Below are 24,118 nucleotides of genomic sequence, written 5' to 3' on the forward strand. Positions count from 1 at the left end.
GAAGGAGACCAGAAAAAATGGGATTATAGGTCATTATTGTCAGAACCTATAAAAATTAAGTCATATTTTTGTAAACATCACAATAATTAGAAAAATGAAACTATATTGAAAACACGTTAAGGAGAGTAAAAGATCCTTTGTTTTACACTTTCACTGTCCAGTATGCCATATATCATATGTCCTTAATATTAAGGATGATGCTGTGAAATTAGCTTCCGATTTAAATCTGGTGTCAAGTCTTATGAATCTCCTCTTCCAGACTGGTACCTTTTTTTTTTTTTCTTTTTTTAAGATTTTATTTTTAAGTAATCTCCACACCCAATGTGGGGCTCAAACTCATAACCCCAAGATCAAGAGTCTCATGCTCTACTGACTGAGCCAGCTGGGCGCCCCAGACTGGTACTTTTGACAATGGGAAGAACGCACACTTTTCTTCAGTATTTAGTATTTCTTGAATGTGGAGGCGGTAGATATTATTAATTGTTTTATTTTGGACAGCTCACTTTCTAACTTTTACATATTGCAGCCGGTGATTTTTTTTTAACCTTTCATATATTCAGAATTGCTGCTTATTTGATTCAAATATACTTTTGGAATTATAAGGTTTTTTTAGATCTCAGAAAGTATCAGGGATGAAAGGGGGTCAGCAGGATAACAATTCTCATATACATTTCAGATTGTAGATCTGGGAGTCCCTGGCCCCCCCAATTCTGTGCTGTTCAGCTCGAGGAAGCCAATCACAAGCCCATTAAATTACAACTGAGAATGCTTTTCCCTCTAGAAGTAGCTTGCCTCATGGGCTTGTTAGCCCTGTGTTGACACTGCGCTCAGATATTGAGCTGTTATTGTCACTTACCTGAGGTCACATACCTGTCTCAAGAGGTTTGAATTTAAGTGCCTAGGTTGTTACATAGCTCTACAGTCTGTGCTTCATTTCTAACTTGTAATTCCACTGTCTAGTGACTTCAGTGCAATTAGAAATTCATGTAATAATTAAATTCACCAGGAAAAATGATTTTCCAGTCCAATTGGAAGTAGCCAGTACAAACAGCCCCGCATGGAAGATAGCCTTAATGTCATTTGACAGGTATTTGTTGAACGAAGCCTCGTATGTAAAGTCCTAGAGGATTGGAGCGAGTGCTTTGTTTTCTGTTCCCGTTTAGTGTAGATGAAATTTCTTGGTTGCTTTGATTGGCAGAGTGGATAAGGGATCAGTTAGGTAAAGGTTGGCAAATGTCATGTGCTAAGGAATCACTTGGGAAGCTTGTTGGACAAAAAGTTTTCAGTTTCCTAGTGAGCAGCTACACCCAAAGGCAGCTTTAGCAATGAAGTGCTTGACCTTCTCTGGTGGCGTCCTGCCATCCCTCTCCCCCCGAGGTCCTCTGGCCACCAGCCAGAAATGGTGGCATCTGGCCAACCTTAAATTAGCCAAAAGATTCTTTTTCTGCAGTTTTGGCTCCGGGACACTCAAGCATCATTGGTAATAAGGGATTTCTCCCACTCTCAATTTCTGGGCACGCTGCTCATTTAACCCTCATGTTTTCCTCTTCTGGTCTCTGCCAGTGGGGAGTCCAGCAGAAACAAAGACACTAGTTTCTAAGCCAGAAACACAAACATGGTATTACATTCTTAATTAATCAAGACCCTGTAGCTGCTAAATTTGAGCATTTTGTTCTGGAAGACGTGGGGCTCCTTAAAATTCGAAAGGAAACTTTTAAATCACTTTGGAAACATGTTAATTCTTAAAAGGGAGAAAGGAACATTTAAATGGCATACACCATTTTATATCTATTCAGATCTAAATTGAATACTGATAGGTAGACATTAAAGAGAGAAGTTCTGTAGGATTCTCAACCAACAGTTTCCTAAGTCTGATAGGGCAAATCAGTCATTTGTCTGAAGAAGTCACCTTTTTCTTCTGTCAAAGATTCTGGAGGTTCCTCCCAAGGACCATGTAGCCGTTGAGCTTTTTATTGTTTTGTTTTTAATTCTATAATATTCTGTAATTAATATGTTAATTATATAAAATAATTACTTTACTTTTCTACTTTCAATATTGAAGGTTGCAACTCTGCTCATAGTGTGTTTTAACTCTGTATATAAAAAGAGAAAAGTTAGGGGCACCTGGCTGACTCAGTCAGAGGAGCTTGCAACTCTCGATCTCGGGTCGTTGGTTCAAGTCCCACGTGGGTGTCGAGATTACAAGACAAAGACAGAAAAGAAAAAAAAAGAAAAGTTAGATACTGTGGCTACAATGATTGCACTTCTGTTCGGAAATGGTGAAGAGCTGTATGTCCACTCTTCTCACTGCAAGACATGGATCTAACGTGTCAGGATTTCCTTGTTCAGTTTTGTTTTTTTCAGGTCCCCTTCTGGTATTATTTGTATCTATTTGTGGTTTCTAGCAGAGGCTTTGTTCAATAGCAACAGCGTCTCCTCCCTAATTCTGCTAAAGGATTCGGCCTAGTGGGTAGCATTGGATATATTTTCTCCCTTCCAGATCACGTGGCATCTGTCCCCCCCGTCGCCTTCTCGTGGGTCTCCTTTTGGAGGCTTTAGTGGTTTGTCACAGTTTGGCCTTGCCTGTCCTTTTCTTGCCATCACTACGTGTGCAGCCCTAAGTGGCCTGATGTCCAGCCTCTGGAGGACAGCCAAAAAAGGCAATGAACAGGCCTCGGTTGATGGTGCAGGATCTGTGGTTCCTGATTTTGCTAATGTTGAGGTCTCAGGGGTGCTTGAGGTGACTTTAATCTTCACAGTTTCCCCAAACCATCTCATGCGTACATAAAATCTAAGTTAAAACAGCAGGGTAGCTATGAAAATGTAAGATTAGGACAAGCTGTCTGGCTCTATTCTCCAACCACAATGCTTCTCCTAAGCCTCTCCTATATAGATATTCTGGAGTCTCTGCTGCCTGGCAACTCCACCAGTTTTCTTTGTTTGGGTCAGTTTTATAGTTTCTGCAGAACTGGAAGGTTGCCACTCAAAACAGCCCTAGGTCCCTTCAAGCATGTGATCTGGATTGTGAGGCCAAGTGCTCACAAGTAATGAAGGGATAATGAAGGCAGCGGTGGGCGGGAGCGTGCTCAGCAGAGAAAGGCCCCCATTGACCCTTACCATTGCTACATTGAGCGGTGGGTGCAAGAAGTAAGTGGTTACTGTTAAAGTGTCCTCCAAAGGTTGTCTTGGGCTAAGGCACTTCTTTACTATGTCCTGGTATTACTCAGATTATTTTCCTGTGACCAGTTTACGGTGCCTTAAGAGTTTGTCAAAGATGCCATTCCAGGCAGGTAGATGCCTTTCAGTTGTATGTGTACACATGTGGGATAAGTGTTTGAAGTGGGTCTCCAGACAGCAGCAGCACTGTTCACAGTGGTGCTTCTCTGCCTGGCCCCTGTGTTGCAGGACACCCCAGAGATACGGGTCTCACCCCAGAGATTCTGGGTTACTGCTCTGGGTGCGGCCAGGGTGTTGGAGTTTTAAAAGGTCCCCAGGTGATTCAAATGTGCAGCCAAGTTTGAGAACTACTGCTCTAGAAGGTACTAAAACTTTTAAGATGTGGTCTCTGCCTTTAAGGAAATCCCAGTACACTTACTGGGCCAAAGCATAATTACATGGTGAGTAAAATAACAGTGTAAGAATGAAATCACAATATAAAACTATGTAAGAAGGTGCCTAGTAACTTTGTTTCTTTTATTTAGGCCAGAATTTAAATGCCAGGGGGTGAACTAAGTGGTGCACTGGGAGAGTTTTTATAGAAAATGGCACCTGAAAGTTCTGGAAAAAGAGAGAATTGAACATAAGCATCTATTTTTGTTCCTTCCCTAAACCCCACTAAAATGTTAGGGGATCCTCTTTTGTAGACGCCTAAATCCTCAAGGATGGGGAGAGTGGGATTGGAGACCATGTGAACAAAGTGTTGGACTCTGGAAGGTAAAGGGCTTAATAGGCTTGGAAAAACAGAACCTGGAAGGGGCAGTGGAGTGGCCAAGAACCAGCCCAGTTTATGTTGCACAATTACCCAAAGGCTCAGGAATTGGCAACACCAAGTTCCTCTGGGAATAGGGATGAAGGGAATGATGCTCTTGAATAAGGAAAATTGGTCGAAAGTGTTTTTCAGAAGCTCTTAGCTCTCCACAACCAGGCAGCATCCTAGAGGTTATTCTCCATGGGGAGGGTAGGTATAAATGCACCTAGAGGTGAGGGAGGCTGGGAAATGTAGTATTTATTCTGTGCGGGTGTGTGCTCAGCTAAAACCATGGGGTTCTGTCACTGTAGAAAAGTAGAAAAAAGGGAGAATGGATATCGGGGGTACCTAGCGGTCAGTACCATGCTTACATGTACAGGTATTAGCTACATTAGTATAATAACATTAGTAATAGTGATGATTAATAGCAGCAAATTCTTTTTTTATTTTTATTTTATTTATTTATTTTTTAACAATTCTTTTTTTTTTTTTTAATGTTTATTTGTTTTTGAGAGAGAGAGAGAGAGAGACAGAGCGCGAGCAGGGGAGGGGCAGAGAGAGAGGGAGACACCGAATCTGAAGCAGGCTCCAGGCTCTGAGCAGTCAGCACAGAGCCCGACGCGGGGCTCGAACTCGCAAACTGTGAGATCATGACCTGAGCCAAAATCAAGAGTCAGAGGCTTAACCAACTGAGCCACCCAGGTGCACCAGCAACAAACTCTTAAGATGCTTTCTGTGTGGCCAACGCTGTCCTGGGAACTTTATGTATATTAACTCATCTAATTCTCACAATCTCACAAGATATGAAATTCTATTATCCCATTTTGCAGATGTGGAAACTGAGGCACAGAGAGGATAAGTAACTTCCTCAAGGTTTCACAGTTATGACCAGGCCTGCCACTTCATCTTTCTGTGATTAAACCTGACATTGTGATTAAGTTTCAGAAAAACCTGATTGCCAGTTAATATTGTTTAATGTTCTGGTTTTGTGTTCTCTTTGAAAAAAAAAATGATTATACTGACATATGCTTGGTAAATATAAGGAATTAATGCTAGTTTTATAAGACTATATTATGTGTTCACAAATTCAAATAACATTAAAATACAAATTTAATTTAACATTTGAGGTCTTAGTTTTTTCTGTTTAAAATGGGTTCATATAATTTGAATACTATTGTAGAAAATGGCGAATGACATAATTAAACTGGTAATTTAGAAGGTGACTCTGGCCACAGCATGGGGAGCTAGCTGTGAGACTAAAGTCAGGGAGCCCAGGTGTTCTTAAACTTGAGCATGCATCCGAATCATCTGGAAGGCTTGCCTAAGCACAGATTACTGGGCCCTACCCCAGAGTTTCTGGCTCAGTAGGTCTCAAGTAGGGCCCAAGAATTTTTACTTCTTTTGTTTTTAAATTTTTTTAACATTTATTTAATTTTGAGAGAGAAAGAGAGTATAAGCAGGGGAAGGGAAGAGAGTTAGGGAGACAGAGGATCCAAAGCAGGCTCTGCACTGACAGCAGAGTCTGATGCAGGGCTTGAACTCATGAACCATGAGATCGTGACCTGAGCTGAAGTGGACGCTTAACCAACTGAGCCACCCAGGCGCTCCCCAAGAATTTTTACATGTAACAGGTTTCCAGATGGTGCTGCTACTGGCTGGTCTGAAGACCACAGTTTGAGAACTGTGGCATCTGAGTGGTAATGAGAATGTAATGTATGGCAGTGGAGGGAAGATGAAGTCAGGAAGGGGGGCAGTGAAGTCGGGGAAGAACTGATGAGACTTGCCATTCTTTGGAAGCTGGGACAAATGGAAAGGAAAGGACCTAGGGCTGTTGGCAGGGGTTAAACATTGAATGAAAGATAGACTGAGAAGTGTTGATTGGGTATGCAGTGAAGAGCCCATTGGTGACTTGCTGACCTAAAGAAAATTTTCGTGGCAAAGGGGGGTCCGAAATAGACTACTGAGGCTTTGAGGAGCTAACGATTATCCTGTTCCAGCATATAGAATTTAGAGTTCTTTAATTTTGAAGCCCTGGACTATGCTGTGTATCATGGCTTATTTTAGCTGGACATCTGGTTTGGACCAAACTAAAGGCTTCCATCATGTTATGCATCATGATACTGTCTGGCTTTCCTCCTGACCTTTTGTTTAGAAATAGATCTGACACTAAAAAGTGTCCAGTTTATTTGAAGTGAAACTCCCCCTTTTGCATATGTGCGTATTAGTTTTAGATCAATGTGGAAACTGTTTTCCTTGCATTTTATTATGTATAGTGACTTTCAAGCTCTATCTGCTTCTTGCATCCTGCTTCTGGATCTTCAAAAGAACTCAGATTTAAGGGGCACCTGGGTGGCTCAGTTGATTAAGCAGCCAACTTTGGCTCAGGTCATGGTCTCACGGCTTGTGGGTTCGAGCCCCATGTTGGGTTCTGTGCTGGCAGCTCAGAGCCTGGAGCCTGCTTCAGATTCTGTGTCTCCCTCTCTCTCTCTGTCCCTCCCCCACTCACACTCTTCTCTCTCTCAAAATTAAATAAACATTAAAAAAAAAAAAAGAACTCAGATTTAAAACTAGATATTGTCAAGTTCTGTTGGCTTTACCCTGGGTTTTCTCTCACTACTGTCCCTAACATAGTTCATGCGCACTTAGTACCTTTGATCTGAATGATTATAATATTTGTCATAAGAGCCTTTGTTCTCACTCTCCTCCCTACTCTAGTTCATATTGTGTACATCTGTGAGTTTTCCCAGAATGCAGTTCTGATCACACTATATCCTTCCTTGAAACTTTCCCCATGTTTGGTACTAAAGTCCAGTGTTCTTAGCTTAGCATTTAAGATCTTAAGTGATTTGGCTTTGACTTTTCTTTCCAACATTAGTTTCCCTCCCCCATATTCTTGGCTGCATCCACAGTGCTCGCCAGTTGTACCCATGGGGAAGTCTTCCCTGGGCTTCAAATCTGATTTATGCTACCAGACCTAGCACATCTTCCTCACAGCCTTCGCGACCTAGAAGTCATTTCTCTTAGTTATTCTCATCGGTTTCCATCTAGTGCTGCATCCATAACTCATCATGTTTATTTTGACCCCTATTTTACTTGTACATAAAATTCATTTTCATATCTCTTGTGATGCTTGTAATAGTGACACAGAAGTTGTTTGAATGAATGGAAAAAAGGGAAGCCAGTTGTCATGATCTAGTGCGAATAAAGTGGTGAGTCGTTTAACTGACACAGTAAGAGTATTGCATACCAGCAAATGCCTTTTACTGGAATTTTCTAATACTGCTGCGAGTGAGGCTCTAAGGGGACTTTGTAATGTTTTTTGGTCAGAAGTCTTTTATTTGACTGACTAGTTTTTGGTTGTTCTAGATATTTTAGTGAGCTGAGTAGCATCCTTATTGTAAGATGTCCCTTTTCCATTATCCTGTTTATGGCAAGCTTGGTAAGCATTATCCAGAAGACACATGTATGTATAAATACACATGTACGTACATAAATGCACACATTTTTACCTGAGATAAATATGGTGATGAACCGTGTTTTTCTACACAGTAGATAATAGTTAGATGGACTAATGGATTCACTAGCCTGATTAATGATCTGGACCAGTTATTTTTTGCCTTTTGATAAATTCCATTGTTGTTTTCTGATTCTGCTTTCATTTACTCATTGGAGTGTGAACTAGAAAAGTGCTTTCCATAAGTGAATAGATTATAGAAGTGATGCAGGGTTTGTTGGGTATGATTGATTTTAGAGGAAGAAACATCTAGAACTAGCATAAGAAATTGTAATGCTGTAAATTATAAAAATCATCAAACATTTCATATTTAGAAGAGAATGACTTCAAAAATAACTGGCTTTAATTTTGACTGAATATCAATCATTTGGGGCTTTTAAATTGTGTTACTTTGGGGACCATATTAAGGATCATAATTACGGTATCTCTGTGTATCTCTGCCTGTGTGCGTATATTGAATTAGTTTCTATAGCAGTGAGACTCACAGATATTTTTAAAAGAGCTGATAGTGAATGTTTATTTTCTGGTTAAAACCGGTTCTCGATTCTCTTGAGCTTTATTTTATTAATAGCTCTTCAATTTGGACTTAGAATTGGTTTAATGTCAACTTTCTCCTGTTTACAAAGGGGAAAGCTCATTTATTTTTCATGCTTCTTTGTCATGTTGTTCCCTTTGCTTCTGAGAAAAGGGCACCAACCTATTTAGATAGGGAAGTTTAGGCTATTTATAAAGCTAGGCAGGTTAATTGAAGTTGACAGCTTGGTAATGTCCTCCTTGTTGAATGACGCACATGGGTTTTAGACGATGTTGGCATGCTGTTTTCACTTATAGTCAGGAATCAGCTGGCGGAATTTGTGTGCTTTGAGCTTTAGTGTTGACGTAGGTACTGGGTACAGATATGTTTTAGGAAACATCTCATTTCCATATAAATGAATGAAGACTAAAAAAAAAAAAAAAAAAAATTAGATGGCTTGCCCTTAAATTCCAGCTGGTATCACAAGGATGACGAAGATATTTCTTTTGACTTTCTGGAAAAACAGCTTTGGTTGTATTCAAGCAAAGTGAAGTTATTACAGCTTTATTCAGAAATACTTCTTATATTCATTTTTTGGGAGTCATTTTCAACATCAGCTATGTGTACATATATTTGAAAAATTATATTTTTGTGTACATTTCCCTGAACTCCAGCTTTCATCTCTTAACTTTTAGATAGCTTCACTTAAGAAATTTATAGTCACATCAATAACCATGTCAATTTAATTTTAATAAAAGGTAGAGGAGCCACAGTATTCATCTTTCTTACATGATAAAACTGTGGGTTTTGGTTGTTGTTGTTTTTTAAGACTAAATAACAATTTGACTGAAATGGGTTTTTGTGGTTTTTCTTTCCAAGTGTCACTTAAATTTTTTTTTTTAATGTTTATTTATTTTTGAGAGAGACAGAGACAGAATGCGAGTGGGTTAGGGGCAGAGAGAGAGGGAGACGCAGAAGCAGGCTCCAGGCTCTGAGCTGTCAGCACAAGAGCCCAATGCCGGGCTCGAGCTCACAAGCTGTGAGATCATGACCTGAGCCGAAGTCAGATGCTCAACCGACTAAGCCACCCAGGCACCCCCAACCCCCCCCCTCCCCAAACTGTCACTTAAAGGAGAGTTGAACATACGCTTAGTGTGATAGTACATATTTCTTAGAACCCAAACATTCAGATTACACTTATTTAAATTCAATTTCATTTAAGATAAGGTGATTTCATAAGTGAGAATTGTATCTCTTTAAATCACATTGATCATGCTCAAAAACAAAATTTTAGTTTCTGTTCAGGTGTCAAAATGCCAGTGGTTGATTTATTACTGGTTATGATACGTCTTTCCTGGGTCCATAGTCCTCATCAAAGCCAGAGCTGGGCAGTTCCTGAGGATGTGCAGGGCTCTGAGAATGCTAAGTTGGTTCCATGCTGCTGTAAGGGTCATACTCAAATGTATAGTGAAAGCACACAACACACCTTTTAGGGACCAGTTGTTGCTTTGCTCAGGTACCCTTGAGGGGAGTAATATAGATGCCATTGCTTCCAAGAGGATGGCGTTTATTTACTTTGAGAGAGAGAGACTGTGCGTGCACATGAGGGAGGGGTAGATAGTGAGGAAGACAGAGAATACCAAGCAGGCTCCACACTGTCAGCACAGAGCCTGATGCAGGGCTCAGACTCACGAACTGTGAGATCATGACCTGAGCTGAAACCGAGAGTTGGATGCTTAACTGACTGAGCCAGTCAGGCGCCCCTGGGTGCTTGTTTAAATAGAACCGTGGTCTGTTGGGATCAACGGGGCCCTCATTTCCAAGCAGCACACTGGAAGACGTTAGGCTCCCTGGGATCCAGTCCTTGACCTGTGTGGTCTCCAGGCCTCTGCAGATACATGGCAGCAGCAGCATTCATTCATTTCTCAACTCAGGAGTTGATTTGATCACCAACTCTATATTCTCACCCCTGGGTTGTTTCTTGCAGGTTAGCAGAAGCCAGGCCTCCTGTTCATAACCCCCTTCAGCTCAGTGGTAATCCTTGGGATCTTTGGATAAAGATGCATGCATATAGACCTCCTGCTGTACCTGTTTGTGGTCTTGCTAATGGAACAAGATTTGGTTCCTAGTTTAGAATTGCCAGTCACCAAAGCTAACCTTCCTTCCCTAACCCACTCTTCACCCCAGATAAACAGAGAACTGACTGTGGAGGTCAAAGTGCACTCACCTCTTCGAGCTGTGATGGATTGGGGTTGAACGTGTGCAGGATGCAATGCTGAGTGGGTTCTTCCACCTGATGGTCTGGGGATCTTGAAGACCTCATATGGTCCCAGTACCTCTCAGTGCCAACCCTTAGCCTCCCAACTAACAACCATTAAATCCCATTGATTGTGTGGTGTTCTCAAACCCTTTTTATTTACTATTATCCTGATAATAATCACATTTTTATAATGCTTTCTGATTTGCAAAGAACTTGTACATGGCTTCTCTTATTACACCTCACATCAACCCCAGTTCTAGGCAGGTTCATTATTTTTATTGTCATTTGAGGATATGAATGAACAAACTGAAGCACAGTCTAAACTGACACAACCAGAAAGTGGAGTCCCATCTAAACCCACCCCTTTAACTACTGCTGACTTGCATACACACAGCAAACCTTTCCACCTTCATCTCCCACTAATGCCTCTAATCCCTTTATGCTTCAGCTTCCTTGGTTCATTTCCCAAACTCTGAGCTTCATGCCCTACCTCTGTGCCTTCAGTCACTATCCCCTCTTCCTCAAAAGGGGCCCATTCTTGAGTGGCCAATGGCATGCCTTCTCTTTCATGAAATGTTGCATGATCCCTCTGTGCCCATCTCTCCGAAAGAATTTCACTTCCCCCTCTCTTGTAATAGTATTTTATTTTTATATTATTTCCTGTGTCATAGTTATTTCCAGTTGACTTCTGTCCTTGTTACATAAGTTTTTCGAGTGTTTAAACGTTTGTAGTTGTTTAAATGATATCTTGCTTATCTCAATCATTTGTAGTATCCAACTACAGTGCCTTGTAGATGGCCAGGTACGTATTTTGTGTAAATATTGCATTGGGTACAACAAATCCTATCAAGTTATCTTTTACTGGGTCAGAATTAAAGCCTCTGATGATGTCAAGAGGATTCGGGAGGCCTTGATATTGTCCCTTCCCACACTTCTCCAACAGGCTTGTTTAGGAGGGTATGCTTGAGATATCTTATTCTTATTCTATCCTCAGTTTGGTCCACCTCTTAAAATCTTTAATGAATCAGTTGTATCCCATCTAAATGATGCTGCTGAACACTTTGTTCATCTTAAAATAATTTCATCCCAATGTTCCATATTTATACTCGTCTCTCATCTGGTAATTGCTAATTGTAATTGAATTTCTTGGCAAACAAAAGAAGATCCAATTTCCAAGTATCAAAATCATTTTTGTTTTACCCTTTAAGATTTCTTTATTATTCATTAAAAAGTAAAAATCTGTTTAAAGTTGATGCATAACTTCGGGAACATAGCAAGCTGGAAATGTTGAATGCAATGAAAGATTTTTAGAACTAACTCTTATCATAATTAATATCATTTGAACTATGAAACTGATACAGTCAGTTGGGCATGCAGGTGAATCTGAACTGATGTGAGGACTTTCTCTAAAATTCCCTTGGTGTCTATGTAGTTGCTCCCTTTTTCCTGAGAGTGGATGGTGTAAAAACCACTTGATTCTTTACTCAAAATCTTATTTTTATGCACAGTTTGGAGATTTTATACTACTCTTTCTAGACAGAAACATGTATACATTTATACCGAGTAACATTGCTATCTTACTCTACAATTATTGACTCAAAGTTTAAAGAAGCCCTTTTAAAAGTTCTTAAGTTCTCAGTTGTTTTCATGATAATTTTTAAAGTTTACATATTTATTTTGAGAGAGACAGAGAGAGTGGGGGAGGGACAGAGAGAGGGAGACAGAGAAACCCGCAGCAGGCTCCGCACTGTCAGTGCAGAGCCCCATGTGGGGCTCGAATCCACGAACCATGAGATCATGACCTGAGCCGAAATCAAGAGTCAGACACTTAACCAACTAAGCCACCCAGGCACCCCCTTGATAATTTTTAATTACTGTTTTCTTTTAAAGGTGTTTTTTTTCTTTCACTTCACTGTTAGAAACTAAGTCATGTAATTTGAAGGCTTAACCCAGCTGTCTTTTTTGCTTAAACTTTTTGGGAAAACATTTGAGGGAATTTTAGCCTGTAAAGACTTAGTACATATACATTAAATGTTCAAAACTATTTTGCATCTGTGGCTGTAGTGCCAGATAATTAAGGTCTACTTTGGTACATTTTCGCATTTGAGTATAGAACCAATTTAGGAAAGAAGTTTCTCTAGCAGAGTGGCTCAGGCTTTAATTAGAACACCAAGACTGCCCATTACTGGCTGTTGTCCTTGGGCAAGTCACATAAATCGACTAAGTTTCCTCATTTGAAGAATGAGGGGCTGGTGGGCAGGTACTCAATGGTGCTAGGGTTTTGTGATTCTGTAATTTGTTATTCTGCTTGTTCTTATTCTACCCAACTTTTACATAATCATTACATTTTTCTCGTGGATTCTCTACCTAGTTTTTCTTTTTTTATTTAAAAAATATAGTTTTACCCCTTGTGAAATTTCTTATAGGTATAATTTAGAATTTTCCCCTAATAGATACAATATAGTTGTGTCCCTATATTTTCTTTAATTTAGGAATCTTTGTTTAAATTTTTTTAATGTTTTAGTTTTTGAGAGACAGAGAGAGATAGCGCAAGCAAGGGAGGGGCAGAGAGGGAGACACAGAGTCCAAAGCTGTCAGCTGAGCTGTTAGCACAGAGCCTGATGTGGGGCTTGAACCCTGGCCTGAGATTATGACCTGAGCTGAAGTCAGATGCGCAAATGACTGAGCCACCCAGGTGCCCCTAGGAATCTTTGTTTAAATGAAAAATGAACTTACCCCATGTGACTTATTTTTTCCAGTTAACCATGCAAAGTTAAAAAAAAAAAAAGCAAAACAACTTTTGGTTATTAATACTAATGTTTTTAAACAGTTGCCACACTCTCCATGTGTAATTTATTTTAAAAATACTTTTTTCAGTTTTATTTCCAAGCAGAATTTTTTTTTCTAAAATTGAACAGTAAAGTTGATTATTTGCTATTATTCTATTCCTGGGATATTGTTTCTCTAACTGCTGCTAGCTAACTCTGTAAGTCCATGGATATTCTGGGAGTTTTCATATTGTCAGTGAGATTTTAAAATTTTGGGGGTTTTTAATATCCGTGATAATAGTTAAAAAAAACAACAACAAAAAACCACATTCTGGGTCATCCAGACACCTGCCATATACTTGGTTAAGTATTACCACATGATAAAATTGGGGTTTGTGTTTATTGCTGTGTTTGTGCCATGTGAAGTCGAACTACTTCACAGTGTCTGAAGTGTATGAAGCTCTCACTGAGCTTCAAATAACTCGCAGTGATAGGAGCATTCCTGTATGCCACACCCAAAGGATGTGGATTATCCTGCATTATCGCAGGAGCATAGTGATAACGTATTCAAGTTAGAGTCAGATGAGTTTCACAGATTCCATTTTTTAATGCATACCTTTCAATAGTTCACTAGCAGTAAGTTTATCAGTAATTATACACTGAAGAACTTTCTTCACCTGATTCCAGCAATAATTGAATAGCTACACATTTAATGCTGATTTTGATATGACTGTGATAACAACTTTCTCCTGAAGCAGCTTTCTTAAAATTATCATTCAAGGAATGCTTGCGGGTGGATTTATTTAGTAAGTCTGATTATCTTAACCTAGTAAAGAAAGCCATGAGGTCACACATACCATTATGTAGGGTAACTTTAAGTGAAAAGGCATTGTTTCCCCATTAGAATGATTACAGTAAAAAAAAAAAAAAAAAAAAAAAAAATCTAAAAGTACATTGGTACTGTGATTTTAGCAGGAAACCATGGTCTGTTACACTCTGTCTTTTCTGTTAATCTGAATTTAATTGGTTATGTAGTTGTTTTTGTATTTATAAATTTGTTTTGTCTTTGTTTTATCGGAGCAATAAATACTAAGTTTAATTTTGTGTGTATTAAAATAACATAATAAAACTGATTGAACTTGACATTAGGAGTGCAAGCGAATGTTTCTTTTAACCAAGTTGTCCATCTAGTACTGGTTTGAGAAAGCTTGGTCTATGATGTTGACCGTTATTTTATCATAATCATAATGGCTAACCTTCAGCCAGATGTTACCCCTGTGAGTCTTGACGAGTTGCTTAAAATTAACTCTTTTGCTTTTCTGTCAATTTCCAAAACTTATTTCTCTAAGATGTGGCCACTAAAATATGGCGATGAAATAAATAAGCCATTAATTTTGTGTGTGGATAATTGGATTTTCAAGATATTATGATCTAGTCTGATTTTATAATTTTCCCTGACTTGGGCTATCATTTTTATTTTAATATTATTTTGATCACTTTTTCATTCACTCACCTAGTTAAATATTTTTTAGATGTTGCCATGTTTAAGAACTGGTACTTGATAGAGATAATTGAGTGTAATTCTTATCTTTATGCTTGAGTGGTCCCTCCTTGTGGTCTCATTTTCCTATTCTATATTAAAAGAAAAAAATTCATGTATATGTTACTTAGTACATGTCTATTTCAACGAGATTTCTTTTTGCCTTGATGTCATATCTATGTGTCTTCAGTAATTGGTGGGACATTACCACATTCTGATTGCCACAGACTTAAATGCCTTTTCGACCCAAGCATGATGGGTCTTTTAAGCTTGTATATTCAAGTAATAATATTCAATGACTAGTAAATTCAAGACATTGTGCTAGATACTATTGAATGTCCAAAGATGAAGGAAGCAGTCTGTGTTCTCAGGAAAGGACCTTACAACTTTTAATCTAGTCATTGAATCCTTGGAACTGATTGTCGAATCTGTGGGTATTTTTGGATCTGCTCCCAGAATTGTAGACTTCTCGATGACAAAGGGACTTTGCATTTCATCCCTCCATCTGTTCACTCAGTAAACATTTACTAAGCATATGTAATTGCTCCTGATTGACTTTCATCTTTTAATTTTCCTCTCTCCCATTATAATGACTCAGATCTCTTTGCCAAGAGTATTCTGAGAAAGAGGTAGAATCTATAGGATAAGGCTCACAAACAGCCCTTTCTACCCATTGTTGCCTGGAGGCATTTGGAAAACATTGTAAGATCGTTGTAAATACAGGTGAACTTCCTAAATCTGGAAACCTTAGAACCTGGAGTCATCTGGAACCATAAATATAGTGTTACTTTCAAGTCAAAGCAGGATGAGGCAGAGGGAGATGTCCAGAAGTGATAGAGGTCCTAGGACCACCTTGGCAAACCCTGTGGGATCTCTAGAGTCATGATGACCCTTTCGATTTTTTCTAATTGTGCTGAAATGACCAGGCCTTTATACTGTCACACTTATTAATCATTGGATGGTGGCCACCGAGCATGACCTCGAACTAGAAAGTTTATTACAGTTGATACAGCCCCTGTAAGGGCTGACCACTGATGTCTGTTTGCCCACAGCATTCTCAGCAAGCAGGGCAACAAGTTCTCCATGCCTGGGGAGCTGGGCTGCAGGCATCACGGTGCTGCCCTGGACAGTAAACTGTGACCATTACCTTGATGGTAGAATGGCTTATTCAATTCATTTTTTAATTTTCCAGCTCTGAATCATGAATTTCCTAATTTAGGATGCTAATACATGGTAGATTACTTATGGCTAAGGTGAGCACTTGGCTTTATATTTTCCTTATTTTTATAGGGATGATAATATTACTTAACTCTAAGAATAGTGACTATAAGTCTTGGTTTATTCAGAACAGCTCTGTTTTTCCTGAGACTACTCAGTTTAGGCCTGTTGAGATCAATTAACATCTTATAATTATTTTTAGTATCCATAACACTTCTAGACATTACAGTTTGGACCATGAATTGTATAGTCATTCTACTTAGTATTTCTTTTTTAAAAATTTGTTTGCATGTTTATTCTCTAAATGTTTTTCTGGTGAATGGAATACTCTATTTACTTTTCTACTTATTTTAAGAGGTAGCAGTGATCTTCTAGATTAACTTTTTTATTTTTCTTGACCCTGAAGTAAATGCTTTTCATCTTTATCAAAGTCTTTATCAGCAAACTTTAAAATGTAACATCACAACATACTCCAGAAAGTCTGTGACTGAAATTATTGCGATATGTTATCTACCCTCTGCCCCCTGCCACCCCCGTCCAAAATCGTATCTATAATGGCTTTTCCTCTGGTTTATTTTGTAGCTTCGTCACGAATGTTTCATGTCCTTATTTACCCTTTTGCTCAGGAAATCTGGGACTCATGTTTCCCTTATGGAGTTGATCTCTTTTCTGGAAGAATACTCTCACCTATTCAGATTTGTGTCCTAAGGAAATCATGTTGCTCAGAGATGGGCAGTTTTAAAGCTGCCTTTTCAGAAGTTTTATGGGAATAAAAATTTTAATTCTACACAAGGTAGATTGAATAACTTGCAGGACCACTATGTTCACAAGGAAAGCTCATTTGAAACTAGTTCTGGGTTCCAAAAAATGGGCACTAAACAGATGGAGGTACTCAATGACTTCTGTAACCTCCCAGGAGGTCATTGGTTGTCGCCTTAACCCATGGTTGGTGCTGCTTTTTTCTAATTGTTGTTTCTTTGCACTCTTCTCACTGTTTCTGCGCTAGTTGTGGCCTCAATGTTGTGGTAGGGAGCAGGGTTCACTGGTGGACTCAGTTCTGTCTACTTGTGTTTCTTTGGCTAGAAAAGCCATCTGCTGGTTTTCTTTTGATATTCGACATTACGTGGTGGACAGTATCTTTAATGTCTCGGTGTGCTGCCAGTGATGTGAAACTTCTTAATCATGTTCCCTTTACAAAAGAAAAAACCTATTATAAAGTGGTGCTACAACTTTATGCCCTGATTTTTGTCAACATATGAGATATTGATGTGCCAGTTATTTAAACGGTCAAACGTCTGGCAATCTACTAGACCCATGTTTGTGTGGACTCGAGATCATGGAATTATACAAAGAGAGAACCTAAAATTTAAACACAGGTAGCAAAACTTAAGAAGAAGATGGCATGTTGTATGAATGTCCTTTCTTCTAGGTATCTGCAGTATCTGTAGCAGTAAGTTTATCTGAAATGTTAATTGAACTTTACTCTGTTATTTAAGGTTTAGGAAGAAGTAATTCAGATAGTATTTCCTTTTTTTCTGACCTAGTCAAAGCTTGTTGGGCACTGAAGAACTTTCAGAGTAGGGATAGTTTTTTCCTTCTTATGAAATCAAAGCCACTGGCTACCTATCAGAACATTTATTCAGCTTGATTGACAGCACTTTGATGAAGCCTCCTCCCTGCAGCTCTGCTTAAGCTTAGAAACTATGGTGTCATTAGATGCAAGCTGTCTTTGAGGGTTAGGAATTGCAACTGGTCTTAGATTTTATTTATCATCTGGATAAAGATTTCAAATTTTCATGTGTTTCAGGGCTATCCATTCTATGTACGACCTGACCTGCAGTAACGGAGGTCCCTCCAAGATCTCAGTTTAAAGCATCTCCAACTCAGACTTCCACTTTGACCTCCCCAGCTCACTGCTTCTAGTACCTGTAATTCAATAACCCTTTGACCTTATTTATTCTTAAAAGCCCTGTATTCTACCACCTTGTCACTTTATCTCACTTTCCTGATGACCTTTCTTCCCTTTATACCTAGTTTAAATTCCATGTCATTATTTGCTTGACAAAATCCAATTGTAGCTAACTCCTCAATTATCTATCTATTTAAATTTTAGTTAACATACAGTGTGATAGTGAGTTCAGGGGTAGAATTCAGTGATTCATCACTTACATACAACACTCAGTGCTCATCCCATCAAGTGCCTCCTTAATACCCATCACACATCTAGCCCCTCCCCCATCCACCTCCCTCCAACAAGCCATAGTTCGTTCTCTAATTGTTAAGAGTCTCCTGTGGTTTGTTTCCCTCTCTTCTCTTCCCCTCAACTTCCCATGTGTTCATCTGCTTTGTTTTTTAAATCCCACATATGAGTGAAATCATGTGATATCTGTCTTTCTCTGATTGACTTATTTTCCTTAACATAATACATTCTAGCTCCTTCCATATCATGGCAAATAGCAAGATTTCATTCTATTTGGTGGCTGAGTAATATTCCATTGAATGTATATACCACATTTTTATCCATTCATCATTTGATGGACACTTGGGCTCTCTCCATAGTTTGGCTGTTGTTGATAATGCTGCTGAAACATTGGGGTGCATGTAGCCCTTCAAATCTGTATTTTTGTATCCTTGGGGTAAATACCTAATAGTGCAATTGCTGGATTTTAGGGTAGCTCTATTTTTTGAGGCTCCTCCATACTGTTCTCCAGAGTGGCTGTACCAGTTTGCATTCCCACCAGCAGTGCAAGAGGGTTCCCCTTTGTCCACATCCTCGCCAACACCTGTTATTTCTTGTGTTGTTAATTTTAGCCATTCTGACTGGTGTGAGGTGGTATCTCATTGTGGTTGATTTGTCTGTCCCTAATGATGAGTGATGTTGAGCATCTTTTCATGCATCTGTTAACCATCTGGATGTCTTCTTTGGAAAAGTGTCAGTTCATGTCTTCTGCCCATTTCTTAACTGGGTTGTTTGTTTTTTGGGTGTTGAATTTGGTAAGTTCTTTATAGATTTTGGGTACTGCAAAGTTACAGGATATAAAATCAATGTGGAGAAATCTGTTGCATCTTTATCCACCAGTAATGAAGTGGAAGAAAAAGAATCAAGGAATTGATCCCACTTGCAATAACACCAAAAACCATAAGATACCTAGGAATAAACCTAACTGAATAGGTAAAAGGTCTGTATTCTGAAAACTATAGAACACTTATGAAAGAAAATTGAAGAGAATAAAAAGAAATGAAAGAGCATGGATTGGAAGAACAAACATTGTTAAAATGTCTATGCTACCCAGAGCAATCTATGTATTCAATGCAATCCCTATCAAAATACCACTAGCATTTTTCACAGAGCTAGAACAAATAGTAAAATTTGTATGGAACCACAAAGGACCCCAAATAGCTGAAGTAATCCTGAGAAAGAAAAACAAAACTGAAGGCATTACGATTCTAGATTTTAAGCTGTATTACAAAGCTGTAGTCATCAAGACAGTGGAATGAAATAGAAAACCCAGAAAAGGACCCACAACTATATGGCCAACTAATCTTCGACAAAGCAGAAAAGAATATCCAATGGAAAAAAGACAGTCTCTTCAAATGGTGTTGGGAAAACTGGACGGCAACATGCAGAAGAATGAAACTGGACCACTTTCTTACACCATACACAAAAATAAATTCAAAATGGATGAAAGACCTGAATATGAGAAAGGAAACCATCAAAATCCTGGAGGAGAACACAGGCAGCAACTTCTTTGACCTAGGCAAAGCAAGTTCTTACTAAAGATGTCTCCAGAGGCAAGGGAAACAAAAGCAAAAGGAACTGTTGGGACCTCATCAAGATAAAAACCTTCTGCACAGGGAAGAAAACAATCAACAAAACTAAAAGGCAACGAACAGAATGGGAGAGAATATTTGCAAATTACATATCTGATAAAGGGTTAGTGTTCCAAAATCTATAAACCCTCAATCTTAAACAGAATGTTGCTGGGGGAAAAAAGTCCTCTTGTAGCTGATGTCACTTTTAGTTACAGACTAGTACTCTCCAGGGGATACTTACACTACCTCCCATTGTGCTGCATGTTCTTGGTCCATTCACTCCTCCATTTTCCCAGATGACTATTTCCTACCTTTCTCTCCTCAACACTGCCTCCCCCATCCTTACTCTTTACTAATAATATAGTTTCATATTTTGCCAAGAAGGTAGATGCAGTGAAGAGAGAACTTTGACAAGCTCTTACCCCAACACATGTTCATGTACCTATGTCAGTGCCCATACACTTTCCTCTTGCACCCTGACTGAATGCAGGGGTTCCTGTTAACTTCTCCATACTAGACCCCTTCCTTCCCATCAGAGACATAGTTCCAGTTGTTCTTCTGTCTCTCCATTTCATTAATTTTCTCAACTATTTCTTCCTTTCTTATCATTTTTATCTGCCTGCAAATATACTTTTTTTTGTCCTACAAAAAAATTCCCTTTATTAATACCATATTTTTGTGCCGCTAGTTATGTATGACTCCTTTTTTTTTCTTTACAGCAAAATTTCTCCAAATAATGATCATTGCTCATTGTCTCCAATCTCTCTTCTCCCACTCCCTCTGGATGTAGGTTTTTATTTTCTCTGTCCCTCCTACTTTGCACATACTGCTAATGTCAATATCATACAATTCTCAGCCCTCATTTCACATTGAATTGGTAACAAACAGCACAAGTTGATTACTCTCACTTCTTAGGAGAGGCTTCTAGCCAGCATATTCTCCTAGTTTTCCTCTAAACTGTGGCTATTTTTTCTTTTCAATTTTGATTATATTAGTTCTCATCTCTTGTCTTTTTAATGTTGGATCTTTCCTCTATGTACTCATTTAAATTTGCTTGGCAGTCTCATCCAGTCCTGTGTTTTTAGTGCTATCTTTATGCTGAAGACTTTCAACTCCTGTATCCAACAGTCTATTTGATAGCTTTGCCTTAACATCTGAGGGCATCTTAAATTTAACATCTCCAAAACTGAACTCCTGATATCTCATCCCAACATACTTCATAGTTTGCCCTTTCTTAGTTAAGGGCAACTCTCTCCTTCAGGTTGCTTGACCTGGGCCAAAAGCCTTTAAATCATCCTTGGCATTTTTCTCTGACTCATACTCTACATCCATTTCATCAGCAAATCCTTTTGACTCTATCTTTAGACTATATACAGTCTCATACCTTTTCTGCAATTATGTGTCATCATCTCCCAACTGGAATTATTGCAGTATCCTGTAATCAGACTTGCTGTGTCCCTCTTGCCTTGTTAGAAGCTATTCACCGAATACCAGCTAAAGAGATGGAATGCAGTTGAGAGAATGGCATGATTTTGCTCAATGGCTTCCTGTCTCCCTCATCTACTTGTTGATTCACTCACTGTCCTGGTAAAAGAGGGCCTACAGTGATCGACAAGGCCCTGTCTGCCCTGTGCCACCTCCCATCCCACCCTCTCTACTCTTCAGCTTCATCTCTTACCAGTATTTCTCTTACTCCAGATCAGGCACTCTGGACTTCTTACCTTTGTGCTGATGTAATAAAAATGCTCATACCCCAGGGCCTTTGCATTTACTAATCTCTTTGCCCAGAACATTTTATTCCCTCAGGTATATGCACAGTACACTTTCTCAATTCCTTCAGCTCTTCCTGTATATGTCACTTCTCAGTGGGGCCTCCCTGATCCTCCTATTTAAAATCACAGTAGTCCTGCCTCCTACTTCTAATTACCTATTCCCTGCTTTACTGTTCTCATCTAATACACTATATGTTTTACTCATTTATTTTGTTTTTGTCTGTTTCCTCTGACTAGAATGTAAGTTACACAAGGATAGGGTTGTTCTATTTTGTTTGTTTATTCTCTGCATCTAGAATAGAGTCCCTACAATATTAAATACTTATAAATGTTTCAATAAGTATGTTAATTATTTTAATCTTTTTAGTATCATGATTCTTCCATTACAGAGAAGAAATTGGACCACAGAGAGTTTAGTAATTGGTGGAGATAGAACTGAAAATCAGATCTGTCTTGGCTCGGTGCAATACCTGTATGTATTAATTTACCCATTGGGATACTGTGTGTATGAACCTTTTATCAGGTTAATTGCATTATCCCATAGAGGAAGTCATCAGTGTTGTGCATTTTATGTGTGTTCTGTGCTCTTACCCTCAATCATTACCTTTCTGGGAGAAAATAGGAACAGATTTTAATTCACGTCATTGTAGCTGTTGTTAAATTAAGCTGTTTCCTCAGACCAAGCATATTTTTGAGTAATGGTTCTGAGAAACTCAACTTTGCCACCTTCTAGCAGAAAAAAAAAAGGCTGTATTTGCTGAGATGAAAAATACCTGAATCCAGGGAACTTGAAGCAGCAGGGAATAAATAAGAACACTGCATCTGGTTAAGGTGGCTCAGTTATTCCAGGGATGTGGATTCCACTGGAGGCACCTGGAATCTTTGTTCATTTTCTACTAATGAATTGTTCTTAGTTCAATGGAATTACAGATTTTCAGAAATGATCAAGCTTTTCTCAGTCAAATAGGGAACTGATGAGTGATAGAGGTCACAATTTCAGAAGATAGTCACAGATTGTGATGAGTATGAATCATGCTTTGAAGTCTCTGCAGCTGCTTTCAGAGTGCAAACTACAGGATGTGTCTGCCTGGCGTTTTCCAACACCTGCCCTCTTCATGGTTCATATTCAGAAGGCATGATTGAGCTGAGAGTGAATTCTGTGCACCAGGAAGAACTGGTATCCCTCGATTACAGAACTGAAATATGAATCCCTTATCTGTCCACAAACTTTGGGTTACCTGGCCAGACTCGTCATTACTTGTGTCCACCCAGCTCCCTGAAATGAGGATTTTTCATGAAATGCTGATATTGGCCAAGAGGTAGTGAAATTTCAAAGGAGAATTGAACACTAGCAACATGTACCTTGTGGTTTCAATGGAAAGCCTGAAGTGTTTATCAAGCTTTTTAATTTGAAGAGTCTCAAACTCCAAACTCTGTGTTCTCCTTAGTGGGTAGAGCAAATCTCTGCTCACCTCTTTGCACTTCCAGCTGTTATCTGCTGGACTCTTGGAGTCTTCTGCAGCCATAGAGGTCGGCCAAAGATTTGAGCGGAGTTTATGTGCAGACTTTGGGGTGCTCCTATGTAGTGTTCTTCTTGTAGGGGCTTAGTCCCTCAATGTTCTGCCAGTGGTGGCCCTGGACCCAGTTCTCGGATATCTCGAGATAATAAAGACTGAGTCTGTCTTGTCTGAATTCTGGTAGTCCCCTGTCACAGAGAATGGGGAATCTCCTCAGGGGACAAGCCTTATAAATGTTGTTTGTCCACTGCTCTTCCTTTCTTTCAAAGGTTAAGCCCTCTTTGGTGTAGGCCTGCTTTTTGGCTCTCCAATGCCTTTAAGTAGTTGTTATATGTTGTCCAGAGTTTATAATATATGTGGGAGGATTAGTCTGAAAAAAGCTACTCTAGGGGCGCCTGGGTGGCTCAGTTGGTTAAGTGTCTGACTCTTGGTTTCAGCTCAGGTCATGATCTCACGGTTCGTGGGTTCAAGCCCTGCATTGGGTTCGGCAGTGTGGAACCTGCTCAGGATTCTCTCTTTCCCTGTCTCTCTGTCCCTCCCCCACTTGAGTGCATTCTCTCTCTCTCTCTCTCTCTCTCTCTCTCTCTCAAAATAAATAAATAAACTTAAAAAAGCTACTCTACCATTATTGAATTCAGAACCTCAATGAGTTGATACATAGTTTTTATCATTCATTTCAAAATACTTTATAATTTCCTTATAATTTCTTCTTTGAGCCACAAATACTTACACATATTTAAACTTTTTTTCTAACATAGGATTTTCTATTTCTTTCTGTTATTGACTTCCAGCTTAATGTCATCATGCTCAGGGAACACACCCTGTATGATTTTCTTCAAAGTTTCTTGAGGTTGGATTTATAACCCAGTTTATGGTCAATGAATGTCAGTGTTCTGCTCACTCAGAAAGGGTTTGTATTCTTGGCTGTCAGGTGCAGTGTCCTGTTCATGTCAGGTCGTATTTGCTAATTGTATTCAAATCTTACCTAGTCCTGCCTTATATTTTGGTGGCTTTTTCTGTCCGTTACTGTGATGGATACAGTACTATCTCCAGCCATAGTGGGAATTTATCTATTTTTCCTTTTCATTCTGTTAGTTTTCCCTATTTATTTGGAGCCCATGTTGTTTCATGAGTATAACTTTAGAATTACGTCCTCCTTGTGACTTGACCCCTTTAATAGTATGAATTTTCTGGCTTTATCTCTGGTAATGCCTTTTCCCTTTAAGACTACTTTG

At 39.1% G+C, this 24,118-nt stretch overlaps 1 protein-coding gene across 4 annotated transcripts in view; it reads left to right on the plus strand.

Annotated features, from left to right (window-relative positions):
- BCKDHB (branched chain keto acid dehydrogenase E1 subunit beta) overlaps positions 1 to 24,118 on the plus strand; it is a 219,614-nt gene that overhangs the window by 38,987 nt on the left and 156,509 nt on the right. The gene's annotated exons all lie outside the window — the stretch shown is intronic.

The sequence above is a fragment of the Panthera leo genome, chromosome B2 (genome assembly GCF_018350215.1).
Source record: "Panthera leo isolate Ple1 chromosome B2, P.leo_Ple1_pat1.1, whole genome shotgun sequence".
Taxonomy (NCBI): Eukaryota; Metazoa; Chordata; class Mammalia; order Carnivora; family Felidae; genus Panthera; species Panthera leo.